General features: G+C 42.2%; 1 long non-coding RNA gene across 1 annotated transcript in view; it reads right to left on the bottom strand.

The window, feature by feature from the left end:
* Positions 1-1,777: 1,777 nt before the first annotated feature.
* Positions 1,778-15,519, bottom strand: part of LOC142452843 (uncharacterized) — a 97,957-nt gene continuing 84,215 nt past the window's right edge. The window contains exon 4 of the long non-coding RNA XR_012785348.1: positions 1,778-1,901. This is a non-coding gene — a long non-coding RNA (uncharacterized LOC142452843). The remainder of the gene's footprint in view (positions 1,902-15,519) is intronic.

A 15,519-nucleotide genomic window follows, 5' to 3' on the forward strand; every position in this document is an offset into this window, starting at 1 on the left:
GGTTTTGTCCCTCTCAGTATGGAGCTGGGAATTAATTTTTTTCTATTTCTTTAAAGAATGATGCTGGAAGTAAATAATTCAGATACTGTGATATAGACTTAGCCTACATTGGCCCAATATCTCTCTCAACGGGACTTTAAAAAAATTAGTACCAGGGGCTAATCAAAGACTAATATTAATGGAAGATCATTATGCCCCAGGGGGCTGATCAATAAGACTCTTTACCATAAATTAATAAGGAGGTTTTTGAAAGGGAGCCAAAGGCAAATTAAAAAAAAACCAACATAGATCCAGGAATGGGTTTAGGGCTTGCACTATATCCTAGCTCCAATTTCAGGACAATTAGTTCTTAAATCATGCCCCTGCTCAATACTTGCCCTCAGGAAGGGAAGATATGGGTGCTATAGCATTGTGTGGTGAAGAAATTAATTAGATGGTGCCTGGCTATCAGATAAAATAGTGTCTGGTGTCTTAAAGGTTGGTTTCCAAACAAGCAGCCATCTATGTGAGATGTCAACTAAGTTCACATGGAAGAAGCACATCAACATCAGAGACCAAAGGATTGTAAATCATAATGATCCAAATATGAAGGAGGGAATAGTATCAGAACCTAAATTGTGAGAATTTGGTTTTCAAAAGACTTTGGATGACAGTGGGAGCCCGAGACACATTTGTGGGATCTGCATAAGAAATCATCTTCCAGTGATTTCCTTTTTTCCATACTAGAGGGATGGGAAGAAACTGGTTATCAAACAGTGCGTTGGATAAATGACTACGGAAGATGAAAATGATAAACCTGACTTGAACAGTTGAAACCTTGTCAGTTGATCTCCCCTCTGATGCGTGTTAAATGTGATCTGGTTGTCAACATTTTCTGTATTTTTTTCATATTGGGGTTCATGTCAGGTGTGCTATTTCATTGGGTGTCACCTTCTTGAATTTTTGTTAAATGTTTTTCTGCTTTTTGGTATATGGAATCCAGGGTTGATGACTCTACAGGAACAGCAAGTAGAATAAGGGTTTCTGGGGGCGGGTGTACACTGGGGCGGGTGTACACTGGGGCGGGTGTACACTGGGGCGGGTGTACACGGGCGGGTGGACACTGGGGCGGGTGGACACTGGGGCGGGTGGACACTGGGGCGGGTGTACACGGGCGGGTGGACACTGGGGCGGGTGGAAAGCGGGTGGACACTGGGGCGGGTGGACACTGGGGCGGGTGGACACTGGGGCGGGTGGACACGGGCGGGTGTACACGGGCGGGTGGACACTGGGGCGGGTGGACACTGGGGCGGGTGGACACTGGGGCGGGTGGGTGGACACTGGGGCGGGTGGGTGGACACTGGGGCGGGTGGGTGGACACTGGGGCGGGTGGACACTGGGCGGGTGGGTGGACACTGGGGCGGGTGGGTGGACACTGGGGCGGGTGGGTGGACACTGGGGCGGGTGGACACTGGGGCGGGTGGACACTGGGGCGGGTGGGTGGACACTGGGGCGGGTGGGTGGACACTGGGGCGGGTGGGTTGACACTGGGGCGGGTGGACACTGGGGCGGGTGGGCACTGGGGCGGGTGGGCACTGGGGCGGGCGGGTAATGTAGTAAGACAGCTGATGTCAGGGTTAGAGAAGGAAAGAATCGTCTGAAACGATTGTGGCAGCGACCGTAAAACGCTGATTGACGCGATTGAACTGTGGAATGATATGTATTAACTTGGTGTTAACTCCCCAATAAAATGGTTTTGGGGAGAAAATTAAGTGTTTATTATAACAGTGTCAAATTGAGATTGTTGGCAGGCTTCTCATTCAAGAGCAGGTAAACAGAGTTCTTACTCACAGAGCATAGGTGGCCGTGCATATCTGGCTTCTGATTCTACATCTTCCCAACTGTGCAGCTGTGGCCTGAAACTAAAAGAAGAAATACCAAATGTAGCTTTCATTATAAATGGCTTATCTGTGCCTTCTGATTCATCACTGTCTCCATACAAGTTCCATCAAAATATAGTAGTTTCGATATTGGGAGTGAGACATCATGAACAAGAACTGCATTCAGGTTGATTCCCTAAACAGAAGGATGTGACACCAAATTGGAATTGGACAATAACAATTTTAACTGCATAATGTCATTTGATACAATTTTTAATACAATGATCTATTTATCATTCAGCCAAAGTATAATTTAGGTTAAATTGCCCCCTAGAGGTAGTCAGGGAAAAAGACACCAAATAACTGAACTATCTGGAAATAATAAGGAAAAATCCAAATGAAAGGCTAATAAAAAATGCAGAAAGAGATAAGAGAATTCTTCCAAAGTATAGATTTATGCTTTTCTAAATGAAGAATAGAAATAAAATTTTCTAATAATTATCATATGTAAACGTTTATCTAAATTATCAAGATAATATTCAACTGCAAATAAAATTATTGCACATAAATAAGGCCACAGTATTTCTAAGGAATAGTTTATTTTCTTTTTTTCTTTTCTTTTTTATTTTATTTTTTTAATAGTTTATTTTCTTAGCAGTAAATATAAATTTCTGAATGCAAAATCTGAATGCATTTATATTTGACAGTCTGAGTATTGATTGTTCTGATTTTTTATATATTATTGTTACAATTTTTTAAAGTTCTGCTTCTTTGTAATTAACAAATCTCTGTGTGCCAGGTCGCTATACTCACTTTAAAAATGAGTTTCAATCAAGGAAAACAGAGAAGATGCATAAAATCAAGGAAAAGAGAAGATGCATAAAAGGTGTGATGAGTTACTTTAAATATTATTCAAAATATGGCTGGAATTTTCCACTAGCAGGTAAGAAGCCACCACTACCCTACACCCCAGTGAGAGGGCAAAGGAGAGAAAAGGATTGTTTAACGATTGCTGAAGTCAGCGGGTCTATGAGGCTTTTGCCTAAAATTTAGAACAGGAAGTAGCCTGCAAAGAAAAGTAGATTTGGTTCAATTGCAATTATTGATATTCTCAATCAAACAGCATTCTTTGTTTTTGAGGAAAAAAATAATGTCAGGTATAAGAGAGATTTATGGACATCTATCTGAAATTTTAAAATAACTCAAAAAAAGCAGCATCAAACTGACTTAAACATGAAAATACTTAGAAATCAGTGGGGGAAATACCAGTTCAGCTAGTGAACTGATAGAAGGAATGAAGTTGACAATTGAACACTTGAGTGGTAATTCATGTATGTAAACTGAAAATAACTGAGTGGGAAATGCCCACTTCTTTCTCAGCATACTGATTTCTGCATTCTAAGAGATCTCTAAAATTAAACATCAGAGGAAATGGCATGGAGACCATGTCTGCCCGCTTCAGCTTCAGTAAGGAAAGAAAAATCTAACTCCACGCCAGCCCAAGACCATTTGCCACAAGGTAGAAATCAGACATGTCTTGACCCTCCATCCTTCGTTATGCTCTTTCGACACCAACCATTTCTCTCACAACATGCTGCTTCTCTGCTGGATTTGATAATTCATTACATGGCCACACAGAACTCACAAACAATACTCACAGTTAGGGGATTTACCAGGGAAGTTAACAGGCTACATCGAATCAAGATCAGAAAGCATTAAGAATACATGCTTTTGTAATCTTATGTCTGTACTATCTCTTGTCAGTAATACCAGGAAGATGTCCCTCTGGTTCTCACCCTCAAAACTACTTGGTCTCTGCCTTACTCCAGCGAGTGTTTTAAAGCTCCTTTGTTGTTACTGCTGCTCATAAGCTGCTTCAGACTCATAGTCACCCAGTGTACAACAGAAGGAAACAATGCCCAGTCATGCACCACCCGAATAGTTGTTATGTATGCCAAAGGGCACCTCACTCTGCAAGGCGACCTCCTGCCTGAAGGCAATCAATGTTGCTTATTCCATGGGCTGGGAAGCCCCCTGCTCTATCATATAGTCTTAGCACAGTTCTTCCACTCTGTCTAATGGTCTCAGTACTGCAGTCTCTGCTGACTCTGCTGCCTTCACTATTTCAGGTAGAAATATGCTCCAATGATGGTTTTTCTTTCTCCTGGTCTTCTGTTTCTGCTCCCAAGATGGCTCATTCTTACACGCAGTGGAACGGCAAAAATGACCAATCCCTGGAGTAGGACTTCTACCCTTTGTTTGCAGTCTCCCACCCAGTCACTTAGTTACAAAGACAATAAATAGAAGGTCCATACCAAGTAATTTCATTATACCACACCATCTAAGGATCAATCTTATTTTAAACATAAAAAGCCCTACACATTAAAGTTCCTATTTCATTGAATTTCTACTCAACTACATCAGACATCTCAATGCATTTGTAAAATCAGTTGTTCACGTGCACAGCCCTGCGTGTCAGTGGTGTCCCAGGATTAATATAAATCATTCAATGCAATGAATAAGAAACTGGAAAATTACCATAGATGTTTTTAATGGAAAAATGAAATCTTATCATTCGATGTAGGTAGCTTCCAATAAAAAGATTATAAATGAGTAAATTTTATTCTATCATTTTTTAACTTCTGAATTTAACAAAGATTGGGATCTGATAAGTGACAGAAGCCTCCAACCCCCATATTTTACATGTGGCCTTGTGTTTGTTTGGGTAGACTAGAGAAAAAAATCCATGGACACACATATGTGTATAAGAAAGAGGTTTATATACAAGAGCAATTGAACATGGAAAAAACATCCCAGCCCAGTCCAGATCAAGTCTATAAATTCAATATTAGCCCATATTTCCAATATCAATCTATAAAATCTTCTTCAGACTCATGAAATACATGCAATGATGCCGAATGCAGAAGATCACAGGCCAGTGGGTAGGAAGTCTTCGGATACAGTGTCATTGGAAACCTCTCAGTGCTGGCCAGGCTCTCACTGTTGCTTCTCCAGCTTCCGAGGTTTGGTTGCATCCATGTGGCTTGTCTTCTGCAATGTCTCCCAGGGAGTAGCAGAGAGAGATAGGTGTCTTCCACCTCCAAGGAGGAAGTACCAGATTTCCCAGAATTCTCAGTAGAGGGCCATGCCCACAGAAGTCTCTTTAACTACCTCCAGATTGACAGCCTTGACTCCACCCCTACACTCCTAATCCTTACATTGACACCAGATTAGGTGACTACCACAGGCCTTATAAGTAGTCTCATCGTGAATTATTTAAGAAGCACCTGGAAAGGCCACAGCAACTAAAGATTACCCTCCTGTCATGGCCTCTAAAACCTCATCTTCAGAAAGTTGTCACTCTGCATTCACAAGAAGTGACTTAATAGGGATTCAGACTTCATGTGACAAAATATTTGTGGCCCTCAAAAAAACAAGGATGATATTTTTCATCCAAGCTACATGTCAACTGGGCTTTTTCCCAGATGGTCTTTTCCATATCTGCTCAGTCCAGGACCCAGGTTTATGGCACAGTCTCCATTTGAGAAATGCCGGGCACCGTCACAGAAGGGAAAACGCTCTGGAGGGCCGCAGACTGGCTTTCAACTGCTCTCTCCTGCCGTGATGCATATTAGTTCTGCTCACAACTCACCACTAAAACCTATGCAACTCCAAGGGAGCCAGGAAAATCAATCCTCTCCAGGGCGAAGAAGTGGAAATACTTGAGGAATAACCCGAAAGACCCCCACAGAGGTATTCATAGTTTTTCCCATCACAAACTACACTGCAAAGGATAGCCTTGTTATCTATCATTTTGTACAGCTATAAAATAAATTCCCCAGTGGGACTGCTGGAGCCCAGGTTGTATCCATTTGTTCTTTGATACAAATTGTCATATAGGATTGCTTTACAGCAATGCTACAGTCCATTTAAAGTTTCACCTGTAAACTTTCTAATAATGCATGAGAGTCTGGGAACACCAGTTTCATAAATCACTCATGGTCCCTCTATGCAGGGCTTCTGAGTCTGTAAGTATTTGCTGTAGTAGAGAGCCTCCCCATGCCCTCTGTGAGCAGCTGAGAGGTTTGAACAGGATCTTGTTGGCAGTCCAGCACTTGGACAATGGTGCTACAGGCTCCTTAAGAATGATGTGCTACAAGGAGGAGATGAGCCAGCCAGGGTGCAGTGTAGCACCAATGAAACACACAACTTTCCTCTAGTCCTTTAATGCTTCCTCCCCACATTATCATGACCCCAATACCCCCACTACCTTACAAATCTGGCTTGACCAGAGCATGTACACTGGTACAGATAAGAGCTCAAAACACAGGAAATCCAGGACAGATAAACCCCTCAGGATCAATAATGACAGTAGTGATACCAAGAGGGTAAAGGGAAAGTGGAGGGAGAAAGGGGGAACCAGTCACAATGATCTACATATAACCCCCTCCCAGGGGGACAGACAACAAAAAGGAGGTGAAGGGAGACATCAGTCAGTGTAAGACATGAAAATATATCTTATAAATTATTAAGGGTTCATGAGGGAGGAAGGGTGGGGAGGAGGGAAATGCACTGATACCAAAGGTTCACGTAGAAAGAAAATGTTTTGAGAATGATGATGGCAACATATGGGCAAATGTGCTTGACACAATGGATGGATGGATGGATGGATGGATGGATGGATGGATGGATGGATGGTGATAAGAGTTATACGAGCCCCCAATAATATGATTTTTTAAATTATATGCTAAAGTGGGCCCAGCCCCAATCCAAGCTAAGTTGACCCCCTCCTAAAAGAACGTGCTACAGAGGACAGCATTGAAGATATAGGCTGGGGAAGTGGCCAGTCTCTCCTGACCACATGGGACCAAACTAAGAGGGAGAGAGAGAACTTCACCCTGGTCTGCCAGGCCTCAAGGATGACATCCTGCTCTGAGCAGCCAATACACATAAAGGACCATAGGGCAGGCCCCAACACAAGGCATGATGTCCTCTCGCCAGCCCACAGCATTACAGGGTCAACACTGGAGACACACTGAGGTAAGTGTATCCAGTCACACACACATACACACACACACACACACACACACACACATACCACAGCAGGGCAAATCACAAAGGGAGCAAACAGAACAGAAAGGGGAATAACGTCACAAATTCCTCAAGGAATCCCAAAAATAGACTTCTGATGCGGGTGTTGGGGTTTCAGTATTTGGCACCTCATCACACCTGGTTGGAAGTCATTCATAAAAGTCAGCTGATAGACTTGGAACTATTTATAAGCTCCCCCAATCCTCATTATTATTTTTTTTATTTAAAATGTTTTATATGTCTATCTATATAAGATAGGCAAGATAAACAATCCCAAGGAGAAAGCAATGGGGAGCGATGGTTCTGGGGGTCATGGGAAAGGAGGAGATGGGGGAAAGGGAGCAGGGAGCCAAAAATTTAGGGACAAGGGAACAATAAGGGATCTAAAATTGATGGAGAGGAGGTGTAGAATGCTTGGTGGGGTTGATTAATTGTAATGTCACCAAGAGGAATTACTGAGAGCTAAATGAAGGATGAACATGATAGTGGGGCAGAAGAAAAGTAAAAGGAAATAGAGGGAGAAACTAGGAGGCAAAGCTATATAGAGAGGTATAAATATAAGCATGTACATAAGTAAATATATTAATACATAAGGATAGGGTTATTGGTCTATGTGCATATATTTATATGTTAAAGTATTAAGGTAGTAGGTGGACTCTGAACCTCTACTTAAGTTTTCCCTCAACACAATACATTGTTCTAATAACCTGGCATTGTGTGATACTCACCTTCCCGAGACAATCACTGAAGACAAAATGATTGCATAAAGAAATGTGGTGAAGAAAGGTGCCCAGCTATTACAATATATAGCTCCTGGGGTTTTAAAGGCTTGAAGTTAAATAAGCAGCCATCTAGCGGGGAAGCAACAAAGCCCACAAGGAAGCACCCCAGCATGTGTGACCACGAGGTGTCAACAGGATCAGGTATCAGGAGATCAAAAACAAAGAATCACAAAGATGTGAAGGAGAGGGGTCAGAGTGGAAACCCAAAGCCGGTCTGTAGACAATGGGACATCAGCTCACAGAAGAGTCACACAGAAGGGATGATTCAGCCAGGGTGCAGTTTAGCACTGACTGACGAAACACACAACATACCTCTGGTTCTTTAATACTTCTTCCCTTCCCCCGCCTCCCTCACCTCCACTGTCACCACCCTACTTCTACCTGGCAAATCCTGCTGGATTGTTACAGATAAGAGCTTTCAACATACAAAACCCAGAACAGATAAACCTCTCAGAAATAGTAATGAGCATATTGACACTATGAGGGTAAGGGGATGGTGGGGAGAAGGGGAGGAAAGGGGGAACCGATCACAACGATGGATGTATAACACCACACACACACACACGAGGGGGGACAAACAACAGAAACGTGAATGAAGGGATACAGCAGATGGTATAAGATATGAAGAAAAAAATATATATATAATTTATCAAAGATTTACGAGGGTGTGAGGGTGGGGTGGGAGGGATAAAAGAGGAGCTGATAATAAGGGTTCAAGTAGAAAGTTAATGTTTTGAAAATGACTATGGCAAATTAAGTACAAGTTTGCTTGATATAATTGATTAATGAATTGTAATGTCTGTAAGAACCCCCAATAAATTGATTTAATTTTTTTAAAAGAATGATGTGTTAAGACTTTATGGAGGAGTGGGTTTTAAGCTAGACCGTAATAGGTAGGTGATTCCCTGTTGTAACTCCTCTGCTTTTACCTATTTATTATGAATAAATAACCAATTCATCAACTAGTTGCCATCAAATCTGCACCAGTTCATGACGATCACACCTGTGTAGGAGTCCAACTGTGCTTTATAGAATTTTCATTCTTTGATTTTCTGAACTAGCCCATCAAGCCTTTCTTCCAAGGTGCCTCTGGGTGAACTTAAACCTCCAGTCTCTCAGTTAGCAGCCAAAATGATCATGTTACACTATTTAGGGACTTCAACTAAGGAAGACAAAAAGAAACAAAAAACCTGTTGCTATCAAATTCATTTGGACTCAAAGCAACCCTACAGAAAAGAGTAGAACTGCCCCGTACAGTTTCCCAGGCCTTTATCTTTATGGAATCAGGTTGTCACATCTTTCTCTCACAGATGGATAATGTGCTTAAACCACTGGTTATCAGTCAAGCATTTAACCACTGTGTTACTGGGACTCTTGAAATAAAGAATAGGTGTGCAATATTTCTTAAAAACTTTTCATTAATTATAATCTTAAAATTGGCTCTCCACGACTCTTGTGGATGTCCTAGGATGACCAACAACTGCTCTGAAAGGAATTACCCTCAAAGGTACTGGAGAGAGTGATAGAAACATTTAGAACAAAACTCAACATAATAAAGAGACCAAGCTTACTGGTCAGCTAGAGAGTGGTGGAACTTTCAAAGCTGTGCCCCTAAGTCACCACTCAGGTCTGGAACTTAACTCACCAGGATTACCCAAACAGCAGACAGGTTGTCACCCAAACAGCAGACACGTCTATATGAGGGACAAGAACACTAGTGAGACACACACACTGTAGAATAGTCAACCCAGAGATAACATTGAGCGGGGTTAGGAAGAAGGAGGAAAGGAAACAAGAAGCACAGAGCAGAAGGGGGATAAGCGGTGCTCCGTGTGGAGGATCGCAATCGGTGACACGAATTCAAAGGTCATGACTTGTTGAATGGAAAACTCACCTGCTTTGTAAACCTTCCCCCAATTCACACTAATGAAGGTAAAAATAAAACTCTAAAAGCATTTGTCATTTTAGCACTTGGTATATGTGCTATGCAGTGACATTGATGATGTTCATCAACCACCACCACAATCAAATTTTCCCATTACTGTTTTTTAAAGTTTTATTGGCACTTAATTCACATATCACATAATTCAATAATTCAAATCTATCAAGAGGAGTTTGACTATTGATACCACAATCAATTTTAGAACACTTTCTTCCCCCCATTGCTAAGCCACTTTTTAAATGAGGTGTGTCATCACCGTAAGTTCTCGTGTTCTCTCCCCCCTTTACTCTTGATAGTCACTATCTCCAACAGTAACTGCTCTCTCCGACTGGCTAATAAACTATACTATCCTATACTATCACCAATTCTTTATGTTTTCTCTAAGTGGCATCGTATAATACTTGTACTTTTGTCATTGATTTATTTAGTTCAATATAATGTCTTCAGGGTAAAACCACATTACAGCTTGTATCGGAACTTTATCTCTCTTTATGGTTCGGAAGTGTTCTGTTGAATATATCTCATCATATTTAGCTGCAGACAGATATCTACAGTTGTTTCCCCCATGGCTGCTATGAATGGGGCTGCACTGAGATCACTCATGTGCCCACATGTTTGTGTTGTAGCTTTCCATTATTTTAGGGACATAACATCTACAAATGGAAATGCCAGCTCACATGAGTAATCTATGCTTAATTTTCCGAGGAACTTCCAGACTGTTTTCCACAGTAGCTACACCATTCTACATGCCCAGAAACAAATGATGATGGTTCCAATTTCCCTACACATTTGCCAAAAGCTGCTGCCTAAAATGTCTTTTTATGAATGTTATGAAATCTAAGAAAATTTCAGCTACATGATTTAATTAAGAGTTTGTTTTGTTTTCTTTTTTATTGACTGTTTTAATTACTTCTTGTTGTTGTTGTTAGATGCCATTGAGTCGATTCCAACCTATAGCACCATCCTCACAATGCTTAAGCCATTGTTGCAGCCACTGTGTCAGTCCATCTCCTTCGGGGTCTTCCTCTTTTTCACTGCCCCGCTACTTTACCAAACATGATTTCCTTCTCCAGGGACTGGTCTCTCCTGAGAAGATGTCCAAAGTACGTAAGATGAAGTCTTGACATCCTTGCCTCTAAGGAGCACTCTAGCCTTACTTCTAGATTGGCTTGTTCTTTTAGCAGTCCATGGTAGTTTCAATATTCTTCCCCAGCCCCATAATTCAAATCATCTACCTTCTATGGTCTTTTGTGTTTGATGTCCAATTTTCACATGCTGATGAGGCAAAGAAGAATACCAAAGCTTGGGTGAGGCTCAACTCAGTCCTCAAAGTAACATCCTTGCTTTTCAATTTTCTAAAGAAGTCGTGGGCAGCAGATTTACCCAGTGCAACACTTTTTTTGATTTCTTAAATACTGCTACCATGAGCATTGATTGTGAATCCAAGCAAGACAAAATCCTTGACAATTTTAACCTTTTCTCCGTTTATCATGATGTGACCTATGGTCCAGTTGTGAAATTTACAGTCTTCTATACATGGATTCATAATCCATATAGAAGGTTTCGATCACTGATCCTCATCAGGACGTGCTTCAAGTGCTCTTCACTTTCAACAAGAAAGCTGTGTTGTCTGTCTGCCACAGGTGGTTCATAAGCCTTTCTCCGTTCCTGATACCACATTATTCGGCATATAAGCCAGCTTCTCTGGTTATTTGACCAGCATATACAATTTGGATAAGTATGGGGAGATGATACAACCCTACACCTTTCCTGATTTTAAACCTTGCAGTAGCCTCTTACTCCATTCACACAACTGAATCTTTACCTGTGTTCAAGTTCCACATGAGCACAGTGAAGTGTTCCGGAATTCCCATTCTTTTCCAGGTTATCCTTAGCTTGTTATGATCTACACAGTCAAATTCCCTGGATGGTCAATAAAACACAAGTAAACATCTTTCTGGTATTCTCTGCTTTCAGCCAAGATCCATCTGACATCAGCAATGATATCCTTTATGTAACATTCTTTTCTGAATCTGGCCTGAACCTCTGGAAATGTACTGCTCCAACCATTGTTGGATGACCTTAAGCAAAACATTACTTGTGTGTGATATCAATGATATAGTACTATAGTTTGAGCACTCTGTTCAGATATCTGTCTTTGGAATGGACACAAATACATATCTCTTCCAGTAGTTGGCCAAGTAGCTGTCTTCCAGATTTCCTGGCATAGATGAGTGAGTGCTTCCAGTGCTTCAGCAGCTTTTTGAAACATTTCAATTGGTACTCCATCAATTCCTGGAGCCTTGTTTTTGGCCAATGAATTCAGTGGAGCTTGACCATCTTCCTTCAACAGCATTAGTTCTTACTCATATGCTGCCTCCTGAAATGGTGGACTGTCGACTACTTCTTTTTGGAGCAGTGACTCTGTATTCTCACCTTCTTCCCTTGATTCCTCCTGAATCATTCAATATCTTGCCCATAGAATCTTTTAAATTATAATTCGAGGCTCGAATTTTTTCTGGATTTCATTCCTTTTCAGATAAGCTGAGTGTCTATTTCCCTTTTGATTTTCTAAGTGTAAGTCTTTGCACATTTCATTATTGTATATGCGGGGGTACCCCCCCCCCAAAAAAACGGGAAAAAACTCTGTTGGGTGGAGCTTTTGTAGTACCCATTTTCACACAAGGCGAACGTCAAGCATTGCATTTCATTTGTCATGACTTCCAGTTTTCTTAGCTCCATCTCATACGTTCCACATTCTGATTAGTAACGAATGTTTGCAGCTGTTTCTGCTCATTTTGAGTTGTGTACCCATTGACAAATGAGGATCCTGAAAGTTCTACTCCATTCACACCATTAAAGATGTATTCTACTTTGAGGAGACAGTTCTTCCCCAGTGGTATTTTGAATGCCTTTCAACATGAAGGGTTCATGTTCAGGCTCTAAAAATTGGCAATGTTCTACTGCTTTTCTGTGTCTAATCCTTAATAATGGTCCAGATTATTCCTTTTCGCTGTTGTCTGTGCTTAGTCTGGAAGCACTTGTAAAGCCTGTCCACCATAAGGGGTGGCCTTTCCGGTACTTGAAATACCCATGGCATCACTATTAGTGTCACAGAAACACACAAACCACCACAGTAAATAAATTGGCATCAATTCTAGGTAGTGTGGTTCAAGAAGCCAGATTATTAATCACAAAAATCTAAAATTCAAATCTTTTTAAAAACATTTTATTAGGGACTCATACAACTCTTATCACATTCCATACATACATCAATTGTATAAAGCACATCTGTACATTCTTTGCCCTAATCATTTTCAAAGCATTTGCTCTCCACTTAAGCCCTTTGCATCAGGTCCTCTTTTTTCCCCCTCCCTCCCTGCTCCCTCTTCCCTCATGCACCCTCGATAATTTATAAATTATTATTTTGTCATATCTTGCCCTGTCCGACGTCTCCCTTCACCCCTTTTCTGTTGTCTGTCCCCCAGGGAGGAGGTCACATGTAGATCCTTGTAATCGGTTCCCTCTTTCCAAACCATTCACCCTCTACCCTCCCAGTATCGCCCCTCACACTCCTGGTCCTGAAGGTATCATCCACCCTGGATTCCCTGTGCCTCCAGCTCCTATCTGCACCAGTGTACATCTTCTGCTCTATCCAGACTTGCAAGGTAGAATTTGGAACATGATAGTTGGCGGGAAGAAAGCATTTAGGAACTGGAGGAAAACTGTATTATCGGTGCTACATCGCACCCCTGACTGATTCATCTCCTCCCTGAGACCCCTCTGCAAGGGGATCTCCAGAGGCCGACAAATGGGCTTTGGGTCTCCACTCTGCACTTCCCCCTTCATTCATTATGGTAAGATTTTTTTTTTCTGATGATGCCTTATACCTGATCCCTTCGACACCTCGTGATTGCACAGGCTGGTGTGCTTCTTCCATGTGGGCTTTGTTGCTTCTGAGCTAGAAGGCCGCTTGTTTACCTTCAAGCCTTTAAGATCCCAGACACTATCTCTTTGATAGCCAGGCATCATCAACTTTATTCACCACATTTGCTTGTTCACCCACTTTGACTTCAGCAGTTGTGTCGGGAGGGTGAGCATCACAGAATGCCAATTTAATAGAAAAAAGTATTCATGCATTGAGGGAGTGCTTGAGTAGAGGCCCAAGGTCCTTCCACCACCTTAATACTAAACCTATAAATATAGGCACATATATATATGCATATATACATGTCTTTGTCTAGACCTCTATAAATCCCCTTTGCCTCCTAACTCTTTCCTCTGTTTCCCTTGATTTTCCTCCTGTCCCTCTATTATGTTCCGTCCCTACCTGGGTTACAGCTATACCTCTTCGTTTCCTTACCCTTGATCATTCCCTACCAGGCCTGCCACTCCCACCTCACCACCAATTTGGACCCCTTGTTATTCCCTTGTCCCTGGGTTTGTTAACACCACTTCCTTACCCCCCACTTCCTCCTATCCCATTTCCCCCCAGAACTGTCGGTCCCGTTGTTTTTCCTCCAGATAGTTCATCCAGCCTATCTTATTTAGACGGAGCTGTGGAGATAATAACATGCACAAAAACAAGACAGAGGAAAACAAAGCAACAGCATACAACAAAACAACAACAACAAACCACTGACAAAGAACAAAACAAAACACATAGAGAAAGAAAAGGTTGTACTTAGTTCAAGGATCGTTTGTTGGCCTTTAGGAGTGTTTTCCAGTTTAGTCTCTAGAGGCACCACGCCCTGGCCCCAAAGTCCACTTTCAGCATTCCCTGGGGACCTTGCCGCTCCAATCCCTTGCTGTTCCGCTGCACTCCCCCAGTGCTTTGCCTCGGTGTGGTGGGATACGGTCCGGTGCAAATCCCACACTGTGTCTCCGGTGCTGTCCCCTGCAGGGCCATGGGTCAGTGAGAGACGTCATGTCTCATAGTGGGGCTGGTCATGTGGTCCTCTCTGTGGACTGGCTGCTCTAATTCGGGTCATTGTCCTCAGGGCCTGATGGGCCAGGATGTATTCCACTCTCTCCTCCTCCCCCTTCATCTGCTCCCATGTGCTCTGATCAGATATGTCCCTCTCCTGGAGCTGCAGAATCAATGTCGTCCTTTGAAACAAATTCTTCTGGGAGGAGGGGCAGGTGTCCACTTAATATTTGGTACTGGGACCAGCATCCCAGACCTCTCCACTGGTTCCCTACTCCATGCCGGAATGTTGTATAATCTGGTCTAGTCAGATTTATAAGGTAGAATTAGGGTCGTGACAGTGGGGGGAGGAAGCATTAAAGAACCATAGGAAAGCTGTATGTTTCATTGGTGCTACATTGCACCCTGACTGACCCATTTTCTCCCCACGGCCCCTTTGTAAGGGGATATCCAATTGCTTACAGATTGGCTTTGGGCCACCACTCTGCACTCCACTCCTCATGCACAATATGATTTTTTGCTCTGGGTCTTTGATACTTGATACCTGATTCCATTGATACCTCATGATCACACAGGCTGGTGAGCTTGTACCATGTGGGCTTTGTTGCTTCTGAGCTAGATGGCCACTTGTTTCTCTTCAAGCCTTTAAGACCCCACACGCTATATCTCTTGATAGCCGGGCACCATCAGCTTTCTTCACCACATTTGCTTATGTACCCTCTTTGTCTTATGCGATTGTGATTCCTTAATACTAAACCTATCAATATATGTACATAGATCTATTTCCCCATCGTCATATATAAATATATTTACATATGTACATGCCTATATTTAAACATCTATACAAGCCCTTTGCCTCCTAGTTGTTTCCTCTATTTCCCTTTACTTTACTTTTGTCCCATTATCATGTTCAGTCTT

The sequence above is a fragment of the Tenrec ecaudatus genome, chromosome 7 (genome assembly GCF_050624435.1).
Source record: "Tenrec ecaudatus isolate mTenEca1 chromosome 7, mTenEca1.hap1, whole genome shotgun sequence".
Lineage (NCBI taxonomy): Eukaryota > Metazoa > Chordata > Mammalia > Afrosoricida > Tenrecidae > Tenrec > Tenrec ecaudatus.